This window comes from Salmo trutta, chromosome 35, assembly GCF_901001165.1.
Source record: "Salmo trutta chromosome 35, fSalTru1.1, whole genome shotgun sequence".
NCBI lineage: Eukaryota > Metazoa > Chordata > Actinopteri > Salmoniformes > Salmonidae > Salmo > Salmo trutta.
Window position 1 is genome coordinate 7,879,150 of NC_042991.1, and position 16,920 is coordinate 7,896,069.

General features: G+C 42.7%; 2 long non-coding RNA genes and 1 other non-coding gene across 5 annotated transcripts; all 3 read left to right on the plus strand.

Moving 5' to 3' along the window:
* Nucleotides 1–31: 31 nt before the first annotated feature.
* On the plus strand, nucleotides 32–5,425 carry LOC115174548 (uncharacterized). 3 transcript variants are annotated; one of them, XR_003871796.1, is made up of 4 exons: nucleotides 32–322; nucleotides 1,082–1,266; nucleotides 1,424–1,451; nucleotides 2,574–5,425. It is a non-coding gene; the product is annotated as an uncharacterized LOC115174548 (long non-coding RNA). The 3 variants fall into 3 exon arrangements; XR_003871794.1 differs by having other exon boundaries at nucleotides 1,082–1,451; XR_003871795.1 differs by lacking the exon at nucleotides 1,424–1,451.
* On the plus strand, nucleotides 620–906 carry LOC115175255 (small Cajal body-specific RNA 13). The gene has a single exon (XR_003871973.1).
* Nucleotides 5,426–5,826: 401 nt separating the features above from the next.
* LOC115174550 (uncharacterized) lies at nucleotides 5,827–6,553 on the plus strand. Its single transcript, XR_003871797.1, has 2 exons — nucleotides 5,827–6,073; nucleotides 6,224–6,553. It is a non-coding gene; the product is annotated as an uncharacterized LOC115174550 (long non-coding RNA).
* The last annotated feature ends 10,367 nt before the right edge of the window (nucleotides 6,554–16,920 follow it).

Consider the following 16,920-nt stretch of genomic DNA (forward strand, 5'->3'; position numbering starts at 1 on the left):
CCAAGATGGAAGCAACTACATCTGAACGTTGATTGGACAGCATAAATTCCGGCACGTTTGCCATTGGTTCACGTAAATGGCAATAACAATCGTTACACAGCGTGGGTGAAGAAATAACTTACGAAAACATTTTATTTAATAATACTTATAGTCCAAGATAATATATATATATTTAAAACAGAATCGTCTGACAAACGTTTTAACCTAATTGGTGAAAATAAGCTTCCGGTTATACGACGTCATTAGTGGCTTCCGCTTCCGGTAAGAACAGAAAAGTTTAAACGAAGATTGTAGAAAGAAACCATGCACACATTCGACACAGGTTTGTGAAATTGTATGAGTAGCGCTATTCTAACTGTATTGCTATGAAAACGGTGCTTTATATATTTTCACAACACAAGTTGATGGAAAATTTTGGGGTTTGTTTGTGAGTGAGTAGGTAGCTAGTTAGCTATAGGTAAGTATTGGGGCGCCGATTCTGTTACATAAAATGTCTTAATCGGAAGTAAACGGAACGGGGAGGGACCTACCTACCTGAATATTAGTTTGGACTAATCCTTACACCCCAGGGCCTGTGGCTGTGTCTTGCTGGTCGTGTAACATGCTAAAGATGCACAGCCATTTGCAACCTTGTGATATACTCTTGCAAGGACAATTGCTTGTGGTGAAACAAGGTTGCATAAAGTAAAATAAGGAAGCTAAGGCGTGACTTCTGGAGGTTCAGGAGTTTCACGTGCGATGTTCCTTGGACAGATTCTCTACGGAGAACCCTGCTTTCCACGGCGGTGACGGACCCACATGTACCCTCACCTTTCTTAAAGCAGGAAGAAAAAGCCATGTGCGGTAACCAGACATTGTTTGCAAGGAGAAGATTTTCCTGTCATGCACTGTCGAGTTGCCACATTCTATCACTAGTATCTGTAAATTTGGGATCCAGTCTTTGGCCCTCACCAGCTGTTTGTTGGCTGACCCAGCTTTGGAATTCAATGACCTTCTTTGTCATACTTTTTATAAACCCTGTGTGTGTGTGTGTGTAGATCATGGTGGGTGTCAGAATGATATTTCTTCTGTCCTTCTTTAGGGATCCCTCACAGTGAAGCATGAGGATCAGAGTACATACAGCTGGACTGTGGAAGTCTCTTTCTCCTACCCAGTCAACAGAAAACATGTTCACACACATCTATGGAATAGTTTTCCCATACTTCTGTAATCTGGATGAAGACACAAACCACCCTCTGAAGCTGCTACCAGAGTATGTCTCTGTAGGTGTGTAACCTTTTCTTTTTTGATAGTTACCTCCAGAATTGACTTAAGTTTACTTTTTTTGTGTACATTTTCTGAGGGCATCTGAAATTGTCAAGTGTCTAATTTTATATGCAAATACAAATTTTATATGCACATACTGTAGTGTTATGTTCCTCAGCTGTTCATTCAGATCAGAACTGTTTCAGGTAAGCAACTTTTTTGCTAATTTTCCTTCAGCCTTTTGCATTGTTTCTGAATAACATAAGTTTGAGATTTTCAACAAACAAGAGGCAGGGTCTATATATCTGCATATAAACTCCACCATTTGTTTCTCTGTATAGATATAGTCTACACTTTCAGTCATTCAAACTTATGTGGACACGTGCTCGTCAAACAGCTTATTCCAAAATCATGGAGTTGGTCCCCTCATTGCTGATTTAACAGCCTCCACTCTCCTGGGAAGGCTTTCTACTAGATGTTGAAACATTGCTGCGGGGACCTGCTTCCATTCAGCCACGAGCATTCGTGAGGTCAGGCTCTGGTGTTGGGCGATTAGGCCTGGCTTGCCGTCAGTGTTCCAATTCATATCAAAGGTGTTCGATGGGGTTACAGTAAGGGCTCTGTGCAGGCCAGTCAAGTTCTTCCACACCGATCTTGACAAACCATTTCTGTATTGACCTCGCCTTGTGCACAGGGGCATTGTCATGCTGAAACAGGAAAGGGCCTTCCCCAAACTGTTACCAGAGAGTTGGAAGCACAGAATCGTCTAGAATGTCAGCATTGTATGCAGTAGTATTAAGCACTTACAGTTGATCGGGGCAGCTCTTGCAGGGCAGACATTTTATGAACAGAGTTGGATAGGTGGCATTCTTTGCCGGTGCCACATTGAAAGTAACTGAGCTCTTCAGTGAGGCTATACTACTGTCAATGTTTGTCTATGGAGATTGCCTGGCTGTGTGCTCAGGTTTTTTTTATATATGTCTTTATATATAAATATACCTGACAGCAACTGGTGTGGCTGAAATAGCTGAATCCACAAATTTGAAGGGGTGTACACATACGTTTGTGTGTGTGTGTATAGATTGCTATTGTATATGACAGCATTACCAGGTTCAGGTTAATTGCGATTACGCCATAGGCGGGGTTATAACGTCGAGGAGTTCTAGTGTGTTCAGGTTAGATTCTCTGTTTGACACAACACAACTTATTTTTTTTATTGATGTGGAACTAAATAACAAGTTATTTCACTACTTTGTTAGACATTGTTAGTCCTGTTCAGCCTGAAAAAATATAATGGCAATGTAAAATGTGGATATTCTTCACGTTAGGGTCTGACATCGCCAAGCTTCCTGATGGCAAGGCAGACGAATGCAATTCTCTTTGAAACCGAAGAATCTATTGGAGAAGTGAACGGCGACTGAATGTGCTTCAAGCTAATTTTAATAATTTGATAGACCTGTCCTTGTTGATTCCCAAATCTTTTTCCTCAAACATTTAGTTTCCTATCAGTCCTTGGCTTGATGAAATCGATCTGATATTTTTTTTATCAGATAGTGTTGAAAGAGAAACAATCGCATTCAATAAAATCAAACTTTTTCAATTGAGATTGTATTTTAATAGACTGTGTTATGGATATGCATCCATCACCTGTAGGGCTTGCCTTTCCTTTCCTGCTCACTGCACCCTTTACAGCACGGTCGTGTGCAATGTTTTCATATGGATGTTTTGAACGAGTTATAGCACATATTTCAGTGTGAACTTTCTCTGCCGTGTCTGTGATAATGCCAGACGAATGGCACATCATCAAACATCGCTCTCAGGTGAGAGGGAAGCTATCCAGAAGACTTTCACCAGGCGGATATATATGCACTTGGACAGGGTTAGAGTTGAGGCACCCCCTCTGAAACTACACTAACCAACTGTCTAGCCCTCTTGAGTTGTAGTCCTGCCATTTTTATATTTGACATTGATGAGCTGAGTAGTGTGTCACTCAGGACCACTGTAGTGGAAAAAATTGATATCAGATGTGGATCAACATTTTTTTTCACCCAGTGTGCCCTTTATCTGGAGATAGAGGACTTGTTCACAGACATGCAGGGTTCTCATGGCTTTACTGGAGGAACTGACAGAGTGTAAACTGGTAAGGACCCATCAGCCCGACTGTTGGTGGTCTAATATTGGCCATGTTTCACTGGAGGTGTTCTGATATAGGCCTACTGTACATTGTTTGTTTTGCTGTTACAGTAGCCTATGTTGTTGTGCGTTCCCCACAGTTAACTAATGCAATTTTCGGGTATAGTCATCTGAGTAATGACGGCTTTTATTGCACACCCTGATGGTCTATCCCTTATTTATTGTGCCGGGTTTGTGGTGGAGGTGCGCGACTTTGGGCAGAGCTGGTGCAGTGGCCTGTCCTTCCTGGCTCTGGTTAAGTTGATAGAGCCAGGCCTAGTGGACATGAGTGACACTGTCCAGAGAGCCCAAGGAGAATGTAGAGGAAGCCTTCAGGATAGCACGGCATGGCCTGGGGGATCCCACCACTACTGGAGCCTGACGATAGGACTGACACCCTCCAGAGTGAACTCCCTTGTTAATACACAGTGGAAACCATGCATCTAGATGAACCCAGTGGCTTTTGCTGCACAACGATGTACTGTATATCATCAGTAGACACAAGTCTCTGCTTTGTAATATCTTGTTTCTTTTTGCTAATAGATGTCACACACACTACTCCAGATGAGCAGTCCATAACCTGTGTCCCAGTTCCTAGAACACTACCCTGGACTGGATGAATGGAATGTCATGTCTAATTGTTCCACACTACGGTATTCTTTCAAATGTTACTCTAGCAACCATTCACATGTATAGGGTAATATTCTTTACAAGCCTTTGACAAGACAGTGGCTCTTAATAAAAAAACAATAAGGGCTTCTTTCAATTATTTGTTATTATTTGTTGTTCAATAGAACAGTACATCTGGCTTTGACATGAGCTCAAACCTGGTCAGAGACAATGCGAACCAACCAACACCAGAGACCTTCACCCCCATCAGAGACCACTGTCCCCAACCCTGACCAGACCTCTGATTCCACCAGAAGCCCAGACCTGGATTCTGTCTCTGGTTTAGGAGAGGACCAGGGAGCAACCGCCATGGATGAGGAGGACCTCCAGCCCTGTGGTGGAGACCCAGATAACCCCCCCCTCCCCTGGCTGAACACATTTTGTCTGCCCAATCCAGTATCCATTATGGCCCTCAAAGTACCATAGGGGAGATTGGAATCAGTGTATCAGGAATACTATGATTCACAGGGAGTCAAATGCCCCATTGGATCTGAGTAAAGATACTTAGAGCTCTGTGAGTGACACTGAGATTTAACAATCCATTTGACTCAATCTACCCTCTGCTGACAAGGATGTGTGGATCTGGATGGAGAAGACCGCTGAGGAGCAGACGTACAGCGAGCTCTGTATGGACGAGGACAACTTCTCCCAGAGAAAGGCGTCTACACACTGTCTCAGACGAGGGCGCTACGTTCTGGACCTGAACAAGGAAGCTCTGTGGATAAATATCAGGGTTAGAGCCGACAGCGAGTGGCTTGGAGTCAAACCCCCGGTTGGAATTAGATCTGAATGTAACAGAGGTGATAGACAGTGAAGCTGAATGTGAGCCACAGTGTATAGAGATGTCAGTCACCCTGAGGAATGGTGCTGTTGAGAAGGAAGGAGAAGGGAGCCCAGTCTAAAGACCAGAACACTGAGCTGTATCTAGGAGAGCGTTAACAATGAAGTGGCAAACAGGAATATTTAAATGAAGAAGTGAGTGGAGAAGAGACCTTTTTGAAGAGGTGGTAAAGGAGGTGTAGGATGTTGGAGAAGATGGTGACAAACCGCAGGAAACAGTCCCTGAGCAACAGGAAAGAGACAGAGAAATAGATGGATGGCAGAGGTTGGAGAGAGTGCTTGTGGAGGAAGAGGTGAGTGCTGAAGGAGGAGAAAGAAGAGGATACAGCTTTGAGGGAGGGGGGTGACTTTGGCAAGGAGGAGGAAAAGGAGGAGCAAGAAAACGGTGAAGAGGAGAAAGAAAAAGTTGAGTGAAGAGGATGATTATCTCAGGGAAGAAATTGTACAGGACAGTGACAAGTTACATGACTGTGTAAAATAAGAATTGAGTGTAGAAGTGGCAAATAAAGAACTTAGAGGAGGTAGAGAAGAGCTCTGAAGAGGTGGAATTGGAAGGGGAGGTTTTGAAGGAGGCTGGACAGGGCAGTAACAAGGAGCAGTGGGAGGGAAAGCACGCAGGAGAGGCTGGATGTCACAAAAGAAAGACCGAGAAGAAATTGCTAGACATAGATATGATGGCAGAGGTTGGAGGAAGATGTGAATGCAGAGGATGGCTTTGGAGAATAGGTGGAGAGGTTGTGAAGGAAGATTATTTTACTTTTATTTAACCTAGGCAAGTCCGCTAAGAACAAATTCTTATTTACAATGACTGCCTACCCCGGCCAAACCCGGACAACGCTGGGCCAATTGTGCGCCGCCCTATGGGACTCCCAATCATGGCCGGATGTCATTCAGCCTGGATTTGAACCAGGGACTGTAGTGACGCCTCTTGCACTGAGATGCAGTGCCTTAGACCGCTGCGCCACTCGGGAGGCTGCTGCGCTGTGAAGTTGAGAAGGATAAGGAGGTTACAGAGGGAGTGCATCTCAGGGAGGGCACACAAGAAGACAGTACTGAGGATTGGGACACATCTTTCTCATCAACATAGTGACTTCACTCTTCCAGAAAAATTGATTTCTGCACACAGTGGCAATTCCCAGGCATCAGGGTATGTTTATTCATACAGTGAATATTCTCTACTCTGAACATTACACCAACACTACAATTGTCTCAAGGAATTGCCTTCCGTTAACTCGAGGTAAATTCAATGCTCTGGTTGTCTCCAGGTTTCAATCACTTATGTTGGCTGTTTCTCTAGTCTTTCAGCGATGGTGTTATTTCTAGGAATGTGGTGCCCCCTTGTGGTGCGATGTCAGAGCTGGAGCTGCTGCTGCTGGTTCTGTGGATTCTTCTTTACTGTCTTCATCCTCGCCATCTGAGCTTCTGTTCTACAGACACCTCAGACTCAATGAAATCATGGTTACACTTGTGAATATAAGTTTGACAAAGTTCCCAGTTTAAGGTACATGCCTATGAACTCAACAAATTGAGAGAGCTGTCCAGTTTAGGACCTCATTTAGGGACGCAGGATGTCTGGGATGTCTTTCTCTAATCTAGACCTTTTAATAAAATGAGTTCAACAAAGCAACCGCAGTCCAACTGAACTAAGTTAATTACACTAGTGCTTTCTTAGCCACAAGATGGCAACATAAGGCCAGGTAAGCAGTGTCTCTCAGACTGGTTCTAGTGCTGTAACCCTGGTAACAAACTGACTGCCAGGTAGTTAATTAGCATGGGTATCATTGTGAGTTCAAGCAAGCAGTGATTAATAAGCACATTGACATTTCAGCAGACGTACTAGTATTAACAAGCTTCGTCAGAAGCCGCAAACACATTCAAATAATGAGCTGAATATTGGGGGTAAATTGAAAAGAAAACTTTGATCATAACGTTACTTTTATATCTTCTGTGGACATAGGCATGCCATGAATGTGTGTGTGTATGTATATGTGTGTGTGTATATATATATATATATATATATTTTAGAAAAATGATGGGTATATGCTCCATTGGCCACAGTCAAAATACAGTAAATGGTTAATGACAGATGTTCATACTTTGGATAAACACATTTATTTGGCTGGTAGTTTGTGTATGAGGTCAGTGCAGCAGAGGGTCTACCACTAAAGGGAATGTTACATAAAACAAAGTAAAAAAAAGTTTCTCAGCTCATCTCTGTGTGTAAACAGCAAACACACAGCAGGCAGCGATGAGAAGGGGCCAGGGGCCATCTGGGGAATGAGTGTCTCTCTGCTACCCACTCACCATGTGTTAATGTTAAGTGTTAGTAATGAACAGCATAACAGTGCTATCTGGGCTCTTAGGCATACTATTCAGTGCCTTGGCAGCACTGCTAAAGAACCCTCCCAGAGGACCTCCAGGGGCGGAGAGGAGGGCCAGGGCCCCCAGCAGCAGCAGCTGGACACAATGCTGCCTTGGCCTTCAGCCCCTACCATGACCTTGCCAGCAGCCGGCTGGCCACAGCCTCCGCCCTGGGTCTTCTCTCCAGGGTCTCTGGCCCTGGCACTTTCACCCGGACCGAGCTGCTCACAACCTTGGGGTTGGGGCACGCGACCGAGGAGCGGGGAGAGGCTATGCTGTCTGCATTCACACCGCTGGAGGAAGGTGGGTGAGGTGGGGCTCAGCTGACGGTGTGGATTGGCCTGCACGTGGACGGGAAGCCAAAGCCAGACTACCAGAAGTTACTCAAGAATCTTATTGCCCAACCCCAGAAGGCCATGGCCAGCGTTAACAACACAGCACTGGATACGCTGGTCAGAAACCTGAAGCTATAGTCACGATGGCTCAGACAAACTCATTCTGATCAACCTTATACATTTTAAAAGTACAATGTGCTGACCTGTTGCACCCTCGACAACCACTGTGATTAATATTATTTGACCATGCTGGTCATTTATGAACATTTGAACATCTTGGCCATGTTCTGTTATCTCCACCTGGCACAGCCAGAAGAGGACTGGCCACCCCTCACAGCCTGGTTCCTCTCTAGGTTTCTTCCTAGTGTTTGGCCTTTCTAGGGAGTTTTTTCCTAGCCACCGTGCTTCTACACCTGCATTGCTTGCTGTTTGGGGTTTTAGGCTGGGTTTCTGTACAGCACTTTGAGATATCAGCTGATGTAAGAAGGGCTATATAAATACATTTGATACGATTAATTATTCTCTTTGTCAAATTAGTTCTGAGCACAGTAAATAATGTAATATTTATCTTTAGTGTAGACCAGTGGTTCCCAACCTTTTTTGGTTACCGTACCACCAACTGAATTTTGCTCTGCCCAGAGTACCCCTGAAATACCCTCTTGTCCTAGTACCCCTGGTTGGGAACCACTGGTGTGACCTACAGTATATGACATAAACCTATCAAGATATTATGAAAGTACTATGTTTGTAATTGAATGACAGGGTAGGAAAGTGTCATCTACAGCGCATTTGATATTTGCAATTCCCTACAGGTAAGTGGGAGCGTCCATTCGACAGGCGTCACACCGTCAATGGCGTTTCCACGTGTGGAAGTTCCCATGATGTTCCGTGAAGTCTACAGAGCTGAGGAAGCTGTATGATGCTAACTGTTCCACCACAGTGCTGTGGTTACCCTACTCCTCCTTCCTCCCCTGACCCCCTCCACCAGGCCTCCCCAGGCTGGCCTCCCTCCTGCTGCCCAAGGGAGAGGTTCAGCTCCTGGAGGGGTTTCTCTCTGCAGCCAGGATGGACTTTTGGCTCCAACCTGAATCCTGGGTACACTGGCCTCGACTCTCCTCAAAGGAGGGAGCAAGTGGGTGTATGTTTGTTCGAGTGTGTGGGTGAATGGGTGTCTGTGTTTGTGTGGGCAGGTGTATGGATTTGTGTATGTGTTTCTGTGTGTGTAAATGTGCACGTGAATGCGTGGGTTTGAATTGTGGGTGTGTGTTTGTTGGGTGTATATTGATTGATGGTGTGCTGTGTTCGGGGACCTTTTCTACAGACCCACTCGTGTCACGAGGTGCGTGTTGTTTAGCAGAATGATGAATTGTGCTGAGCTGATCCCGAGTCAGCAATAATTACTTATTTCTGCTTCAGTAAGCGTCAAGTCGCCTACCACATGGGCTCATGCAATAACAAGACAGCTTTCTAAACACAATCCATTAACACATTGATTGGTATTTTTACACAGCCAGTCATAAATTCGCTTCCCAAAGTTCCTCATGAAGAAATGCTGCAGTTTGTGAAGTCTACTGAAAGCGTCTGGGGTATCAGCCGACTTCTCTGGGGTTTCTTTAAAGAATACCCTGAAACTCATTCGGGTAGGAGGATAACTGGAAAGCTTTGACGTGACAATACATAAAGATTGTTATAGTTGGAAAAATCATAGCTTATTTGCTATTAATCAGGATAAGGAATTCTTACAACCAACAAAGTTCTGCTTAGTACAAGTGTATCAGAAAGTATTTGGGGGCAGAGATTAGGCTTTCCCTCAGTTTGTATTTGTATTTATTATGCTGCCAAGGCAGCAGCTACTCTTCCTGGGGTCCAGCAAAATTAAGGCATTTATACTATTTCTGAAACATTACAATACATTTACAGATTTCACAACACACTGTGTGCCCTCAAGCCTCTACTCCACCACTACCACATATCTACAATACAAAATCCACGTGTACGTGTGTGTAGGTTATCGTGTGCGTATGCATGTGTCTGTGCCTATGTTTGTGTTGACCTCTTGCACCAAATCTTCTCAGCACATCTCTCTCTCCCCCCCTCTCTCTGTGGGCTCCAGAGGTGGATGAGACTGAGTCAGAGGGGGAGGGGAGTTTGGACATCGCCCTGGACTTCTATGTCCCTTCCAGGATTACTTTCGACAGGCCATTTATGCTTATAGTGTATGATGAGCTCACAGGCCTCATCCTGCTCATAGGGACAATCATGGACCTGACAGAAATATAACATCCTCAGTCTTTTTTTGTCACTCATACCATTGTTTGTGTCCGTTTCGTGATCATAAGATGAAGAATTATTTTCAGATCATGGAAAATTGTCTTTTTGCTTTTGAATATGTACCCTGTGATATAAACTTGAGAAATCTTGCATCGGAAACTATATTTGTGGACTGTCTGTGGCTTTGAAATGGATACTTTGAAGCGTATGTTTTGATCATTAAAATCGGATTCAGAAACCACCTGCTTGTTTGCGTTTTGTAGATTTCCATAATGATGGGATGAAAGGGCATTTGTTAAAGAAAACTGGTAAGAATGTACTCGTTCTGCTTTAGTTTTGGTTTTGCTTGAATATTTTAGATAAAACACTTTCTGTTAATAAAATACTTTCATTTTATATACAGGTTAGGGCTGACTTTTATTACGTTACAATTTCACAATTAAATTGTTTTACAATTAGGATGAAAGAACACTATACAAACTAAATCACCAGTCAATATCTGATTCAATCATTTCATTGATTGACAATCATTTCAATGACAGAGCCAGCATAGAATTGAGCGTCATCCTGTCCTTAGGCGTCGCGTTTAGAATAAAAAGGTGCTGTATACTCAGTGCAGAAAACATTAAGAACACCTGCTCTTTCCATGACAGACTGACCAGGTGAATCCGGGTGAAAGCTTTGATCCCTTACTGATGTCACTTGTTAAATCCACTTCAGGGTCAGCATCCCTGTGGAACGCTTTCGACAGCTTGTAGAGTCCGTGCCCCGACGAACTGAGGCAGTTCTGATGTCCCTGTAGGAGAACCCTTTGAAGAATCTTGATTGGTTCCATGTAGAACCCATTCTACAGAGGGTTCTACATGGAACCCAAAATGGTTCTACCTCAAACCAAAAATTATTCTACCTTGAACAAAATAGGGTTTTCCTATGGGGACAGGCGAAGAACCCTTTTGGAACCCTTTTTTCAAAGAGTGTACATTACAAGCTGGAGTTCACTTTTAGAATCAAACATTTCACAAAGACACACGCAGAGACAATACTCTGAGTTAGAATGAGATTACATTTTTCCATGCTGGAGTCCTACAGATTACATTGTGATATTTCATACTCGGGGAGATGAAAATGATGAATAGAATAGAGCAAGATGAATCAGACAGCAGATCCCTCATGAGTGGCAGGAATATGTTGGCGCAATAATCTGTTCCCAGCTTTCAACAGTGACAGATCACCATCATAAGCCAATCGGTGGATCCAATATGGAGTTTAGTTGTACAGCTACAGGTCTACAGGGGTGGAATGTCATAAAACATTGTGGAGATGGTAAAGTATTTATTGTAGTTCTGCTTTCTGAAATGACAGGACTTCTACAAACAAAGAACGACCTAGAATAATTTAAGTAATTCAGCTGTTTTGTGTGATGCAGGGAAAGAATGACAGACTTCTTGATGTTGCACCTCTTCAATTGTTTTGAGTTATTTTGAAGGCACTAAGAATAATGGAACATCCGTAAAACCCTGCAGTGCTTTTCTCAAGAGGGATGAGCCATGTTGCATCATAATGTAAGCTAGTCAGCCTGGCCAGGTGAATCTCCTGTTCAGCCAGGTCAGTGAGTGGGTCTGGTAAATCATTTATTAAATGTGACCAGCTGATCCTCTCAGGACCATAAATTGACAGAGTTGCTGCCAAACTCTCTGGCGAAGAGGACATTGAAGGAAAGCACTTTTTGTCACGGCATTTAAAAAAAAAAGTTTTGAAAGTGTTTGATTATATCATAGTTTAGTTATGATAGTTAGCAGTACCTAGTTATAATAGGTTATTAACTGCTAAATCTGGGAGAATGAGTAGGTGTTTGCGAGGTGAAATGGTAATACAAGTGTATCTAATTCTATGCCCAGGAGATGTTCCTATGTTAGGCTAAAATGAACATATGCAGTACTGTATATCTTATCAGTGCTGAGTTCCTTCACTCTTTTAGCCATGCCATGAGGTTTGTTAGTTGTTAACCAGGGTTTCAAAATGACTGAGATGATAAAGGTACTAGAGTATGGTAACGCTTTACTTAAAGGGCAATGCCGCCACTTTTCAACCTCATTACCTCCAGTGTAATACCAGTGTTCATATATGTGAAATCAGCGCATTTCTAAGTTTAGTAGAAAAAATTTAAAGCTACAAAGTTTTACCCAATGACATCATCTAAAGTTGAAACATTTTAAAAACAGTGATCTTCAAACACTGATATTCGCGGTGATGTGGGGACCAAGAAAATAACGTCCCTCTGGCCAGGAACTCGTTGCAGGTTTTTGAAAATCAGTTTTTAAATCCTTTAATCCTACCCTGTGATGTCACAGAAGCATTTTTAGGACCTTTCTTGTCTTTTTAACCACAGATAATAGAAATGCACCGTTTTCACATACAGTGGGGGAAAAAAGTATTTGATCCCCTGCTGATTTTGTATGTTTGCCCACTGATGAAGAAATAATCAGCCTATAATTTTAATGGTAGGTTTATTTGAACAGTGAGAGACAGAATAACAACAAAAAAATCCAGAAAAACGCATGTCAAAAATGTTATAAAATGATTGGCATTTTAATGAGGGAAATAAGTATTTGACCCCTCTGCAAAACATGACTTAATACTTGGTGGCAAAACCCTTGTTGGCAATCACAGAGGTCAGACGTTTCTTGTAGTTGGCCACCAGGTTTGCACACATCTTAGGAGGGATTTTGTCCCACTCCTCTTTGCAGATCTTCTCCAAGTCATTAAGGTTTTGAGGCTGACGTTTGGCAACTCGAACCTTCAGCTCCCTCCACAGATTTTCTATGGGATTAATGTCTGGAGACTGGCTAGGCCACTCCAGGACCTTAATGTGCTTCTTCTTGAGCCACTCCTTTGTTGCCTTGGCCGTGTGTTTTGGGTCATTGTCATGCTGGAATACCCATCCACGACCCATTTTCAATGCCCTGGCTGAGGGAAGGAGGACGGGCATGTATATGTATTCTTGAGCAGGGGGACCTTGCGGGCGCTGCAGGATTTCAGTCCTTTACGGCGTAGTGTGTTACCAATTGTTTTCTTGGTGACTATGGTCCCAGCTGCCTTGAGATCATTGACAAGATCCTCCCGTGTAGTTCTGGGCTGATTCCTCACCGTTCTCATGATCATTGCAACCCCACGAGGTGAGATCTTGCATGGAGCCCCAGGCCGAGGGATATTGACAGTTCTTTTGTGTTTCTTCCATTTGCGAATAATCACACCAAATGTTGTCACCTTCTCACCAAGCTGCTTGGCGATGGTCTTGTAGCCCATTCCAGCCCTGTGTAGGTCTACAATCTTGTCCCTGACATCCTTGGAGAGCTCTTTGGTCTTGGCCATGGTGGAGAGTTTGGAATCTGATTGATTGATTGCTTCTGTGGACAGGTGTCTTTTTTACAGGTAACAAGCTGCGGTTAGGAGCACTCCCTTTAAGAGTGTGCTCCTAATCTCAGCTCATTACCTGTATAAAAGACACCTGGGAGCCAGAAATCTTTATGATTGAGAGGGGGTCAAATACTTATTTCCCTCATTAAAATGCTAATCAATTTATAACATTTTTGCCATGGGTTTTTCTGGATATTTTTGTTGTTATTCTGTCTCTCACTGTTCAAATAAACCTACCATTAAAATTATAGACTGATCCTTTCTTCATCAGTGGGCAAACGTACAAAATCAGCAGGGGATCAAATACTTTTTTCCCCCACTGTATGTAGAAAGATTGTGCTAGAGATAATGTATATAGGGTTGAGTAGTGGCAGAATTGCCCTTTAAAGTACATTACATGACCAAAGGTATGTGGACACCTGCTCATCGAACATCTCATTCCAAAATCATGGGCATTAATATGGAGTTGGTGCCCAGTTTGCTGCTATAACAGCCTCCACTCTTCTGGGAAGGCTTTCCACTAGATGTTTTCTGCGGGGACCTGCTTCCATTCCGCCATAAGAACATTAGTGAGGTTGGGCGATAAGGCCTGGCTCACAGTTGGTGTTCCAATACATCCCAAAGGTATTCGATGGGGTTGAGGTCAGGGCTCTGTGCAGGCCAGTCAAGTTCTTCCACACCGATCTCGACAAACCTTTTCTGTATGGACCTCGGTTTGTGCATGGGGCATTGTCATGCTGAAACAGGAAAGGGCCTTCCCAAACTGTTGCAAATAAGTTGGAAGCACAGAATCGTCTAGAATGTCATTGTGTTGTCATGACGTTGCCCTATTGGGTGAGGTTTATGACCCCCCCATAAATACCTTTCCCCCTTCTCTCTCCACTCTACAGAATGGACTCTTGGAAAGCCCTTTGTCACCACAGAGAAATTACGGTAACATCAAAAGGTTGGGGAATGGAACAATATTTCCCTTTCTCAACCAGTTGAAAGTGTCCGTTGGTACTTAAAGAATATGATGTCAGATCAGTTGTTGTCTGGGACATTATATCTGATGATAGGACGACAAATTGTATCTTGGAAAGTCTACACATTCTAGTTATCAGATTCACATGGAATTGTTGTACAATTTAAATATTTAAATATGAAACTATTTGTGAAAAGATAAATATAATTTTAGCCTCCTAAATAAGAGAATTGTTTCATAGTAAAACTTAGGCCCAGTCAGAGGCCACACCCAAGTGAACAGACATTGGTTGAGAACTATGAAACACGCTCTTCTCTCCCACAGTACAAAAGCCTGTTTACGGATGTCAACCTTAGTTCCAGAAATGTGAGGACTGCTGTCCTAACGTTTAGAAGGGCGAATTTGTACGTGGAGGTGACGATCACCATGCTGGAATGATGAATTTTGACTAGACCAGCCAGAATACAGCATGAGCTGATTATGGCAACTTGGTATGAACTTTGAACTATTATTCACTAAAGAAGAAGTGATACATCCTAGACGTCGAGTTATCAGCTGCAGCTGTAAACGTACGTGGTCTTGGAAAGGACATACAATCTCCTAAGAACGACAGGGTACTTCAACGTAGCCGTTCTACAACATTACGACCAGAAAGATTCTTCAAAGGTGATCTCTGCTGGGCAAACCAGTTGTCGTGTCTTTGGGGTACCATTAAACTGAAGACATGTTTATCAATTAACTCCCTGTAATTATTATCACGCGATTAAACTGATTAATCGTTTAATTGTAATTAACTAGGAGATCGGGGCACCAAGGAAAATACTCAGATTATAAAGTTATAATTTTCCTAATATAACTTTCCTATATTATAGTATAGGCCGATTATCTTCTGGTTTAAATGGTGTATTTTACCTCGAGTCCAGTCTCATTCCAAACGTCGTAAATTGTTGTATCTGCACGAACCCAGTCTTTACTAAAATCATCCATACATCAATTGTCTTAAAATCATTTATTTACTACACTAAGTAATTAACAGAAAACATACAAACAGTAATTATCTTCACAAAGGATTGGTAGCGTAATGTGCCCTAATGGGCTAACAGGCAGGTTGGCCTGTTGAACAATGGATCATAAAAGTCAGCTGAGGATGCACACCTACAGAGTTCATTAATATTACAATTGACAATTGAACGCTCACTCATTCGGGAACAATTGCAATCAATATATATTTACGCTCAGTGTGTCGTCTGGATCCTTGTTGGAGAGTTCTGTTCTGTTGGGGAGTTTTGTCCGCGTTCTCTCGCTCTCTCTCTCTCGGTTAGAATGGATCTTTCAGAGCGACATTCATTAATGTCGTCATAGAATGGATGTTTCGTTGGTCTTCGCGTTCGATGATATAATTTACTTAGCTGCAGACTAATAATTAATATCAAAGACTTGTTCTTATTCTGTCGGTCTCGATAGTCTAAAAGTTAACCACGTGGTGTAGTTCACTTTCAGTAGAGGAATTGGATGGTAAAACCTACTGGCCAACTCACTAATGGAGTGGAGGCATGGTCTGGAGAAATGTAGCTCAGGGTATAGTTTTATAGTGACCCTTGAACAGGCTTGTCAAATGACGCCTGGTCCTGTCTGTGTCCCTTGGGGGGCGTGCCGATGGCTGAGTGAAGCTTGGTACAGAAATCCAATTCTATCACATTAACATCAGTACATAGCATCTCAATGTATTACAAATAGCTTTATCCTTATTAATACATTTTATACAACCATTATGATGCAAGTCTCATCGCTGAGGCTATTATATAAACAGTTTTATGGTAATATGGCTATATTGTCTCTTCTGAGTATCACAAAATTGTACCAAGCGGACCAGTTCGTAGCTGGATTCTTCACCAATCTTCCATACCTTCTCCAGAACACACATGTTGCTCGGTTCTCCAATTCTATGAGTTGGAAGAATTTCCTTTGTCTTTCTATGAAACATGTGGTAGGAGATTCTCCTCTTAGAGTTTTTACAACCCTTTCACACAGGGCCTGGGTTGGGGGGAAGGTAGGTTGGGGGATGGTACAAAGGGGAGGGGGCCAACTGTCCTCGATGTACCCAAAGAGGCCAACGTCATGACACAGTCTTCCATCTTCGATCCATCAATCGAAGCGCAGCTCAGAATAATAATATATCTTGCATTTTCCATTTCTGAATGGGCGGTTATTAGAATGCATAAGATTATGTATTTACGGTAGCATAGCTTCTCAAGGTCCGATAGAGACCCAATTCCTTTGTACCTCAGTCTTTCCGCTCTTTCATTCAAACCCAACTCCCTTCCTTTGTGTAACCAGCCATGATATCGGGTTAGTCCACTAGGTGCTTTCCTTGACATGATTAGTAATCAATGTATGATCTATCCTGTGTATATACAGTTGAATTCGGAAGTTTACATACACCTTAGCCAAGTACATTTAAACTCAGTTTTTCACAATTCCTGACATTTAATCCAAGTAAAAATGCCCTGTTTTAGGTCAGTTAGGACCACCACTTTATTTTAAGAATGTGAAATTTCAGAATAATGGAAGAGAGAATGATTTATTTCAGCTTTTATTTCTTTCATCACATTCCCAGTGGGTCAGAAGTTTACATACACTCAATTA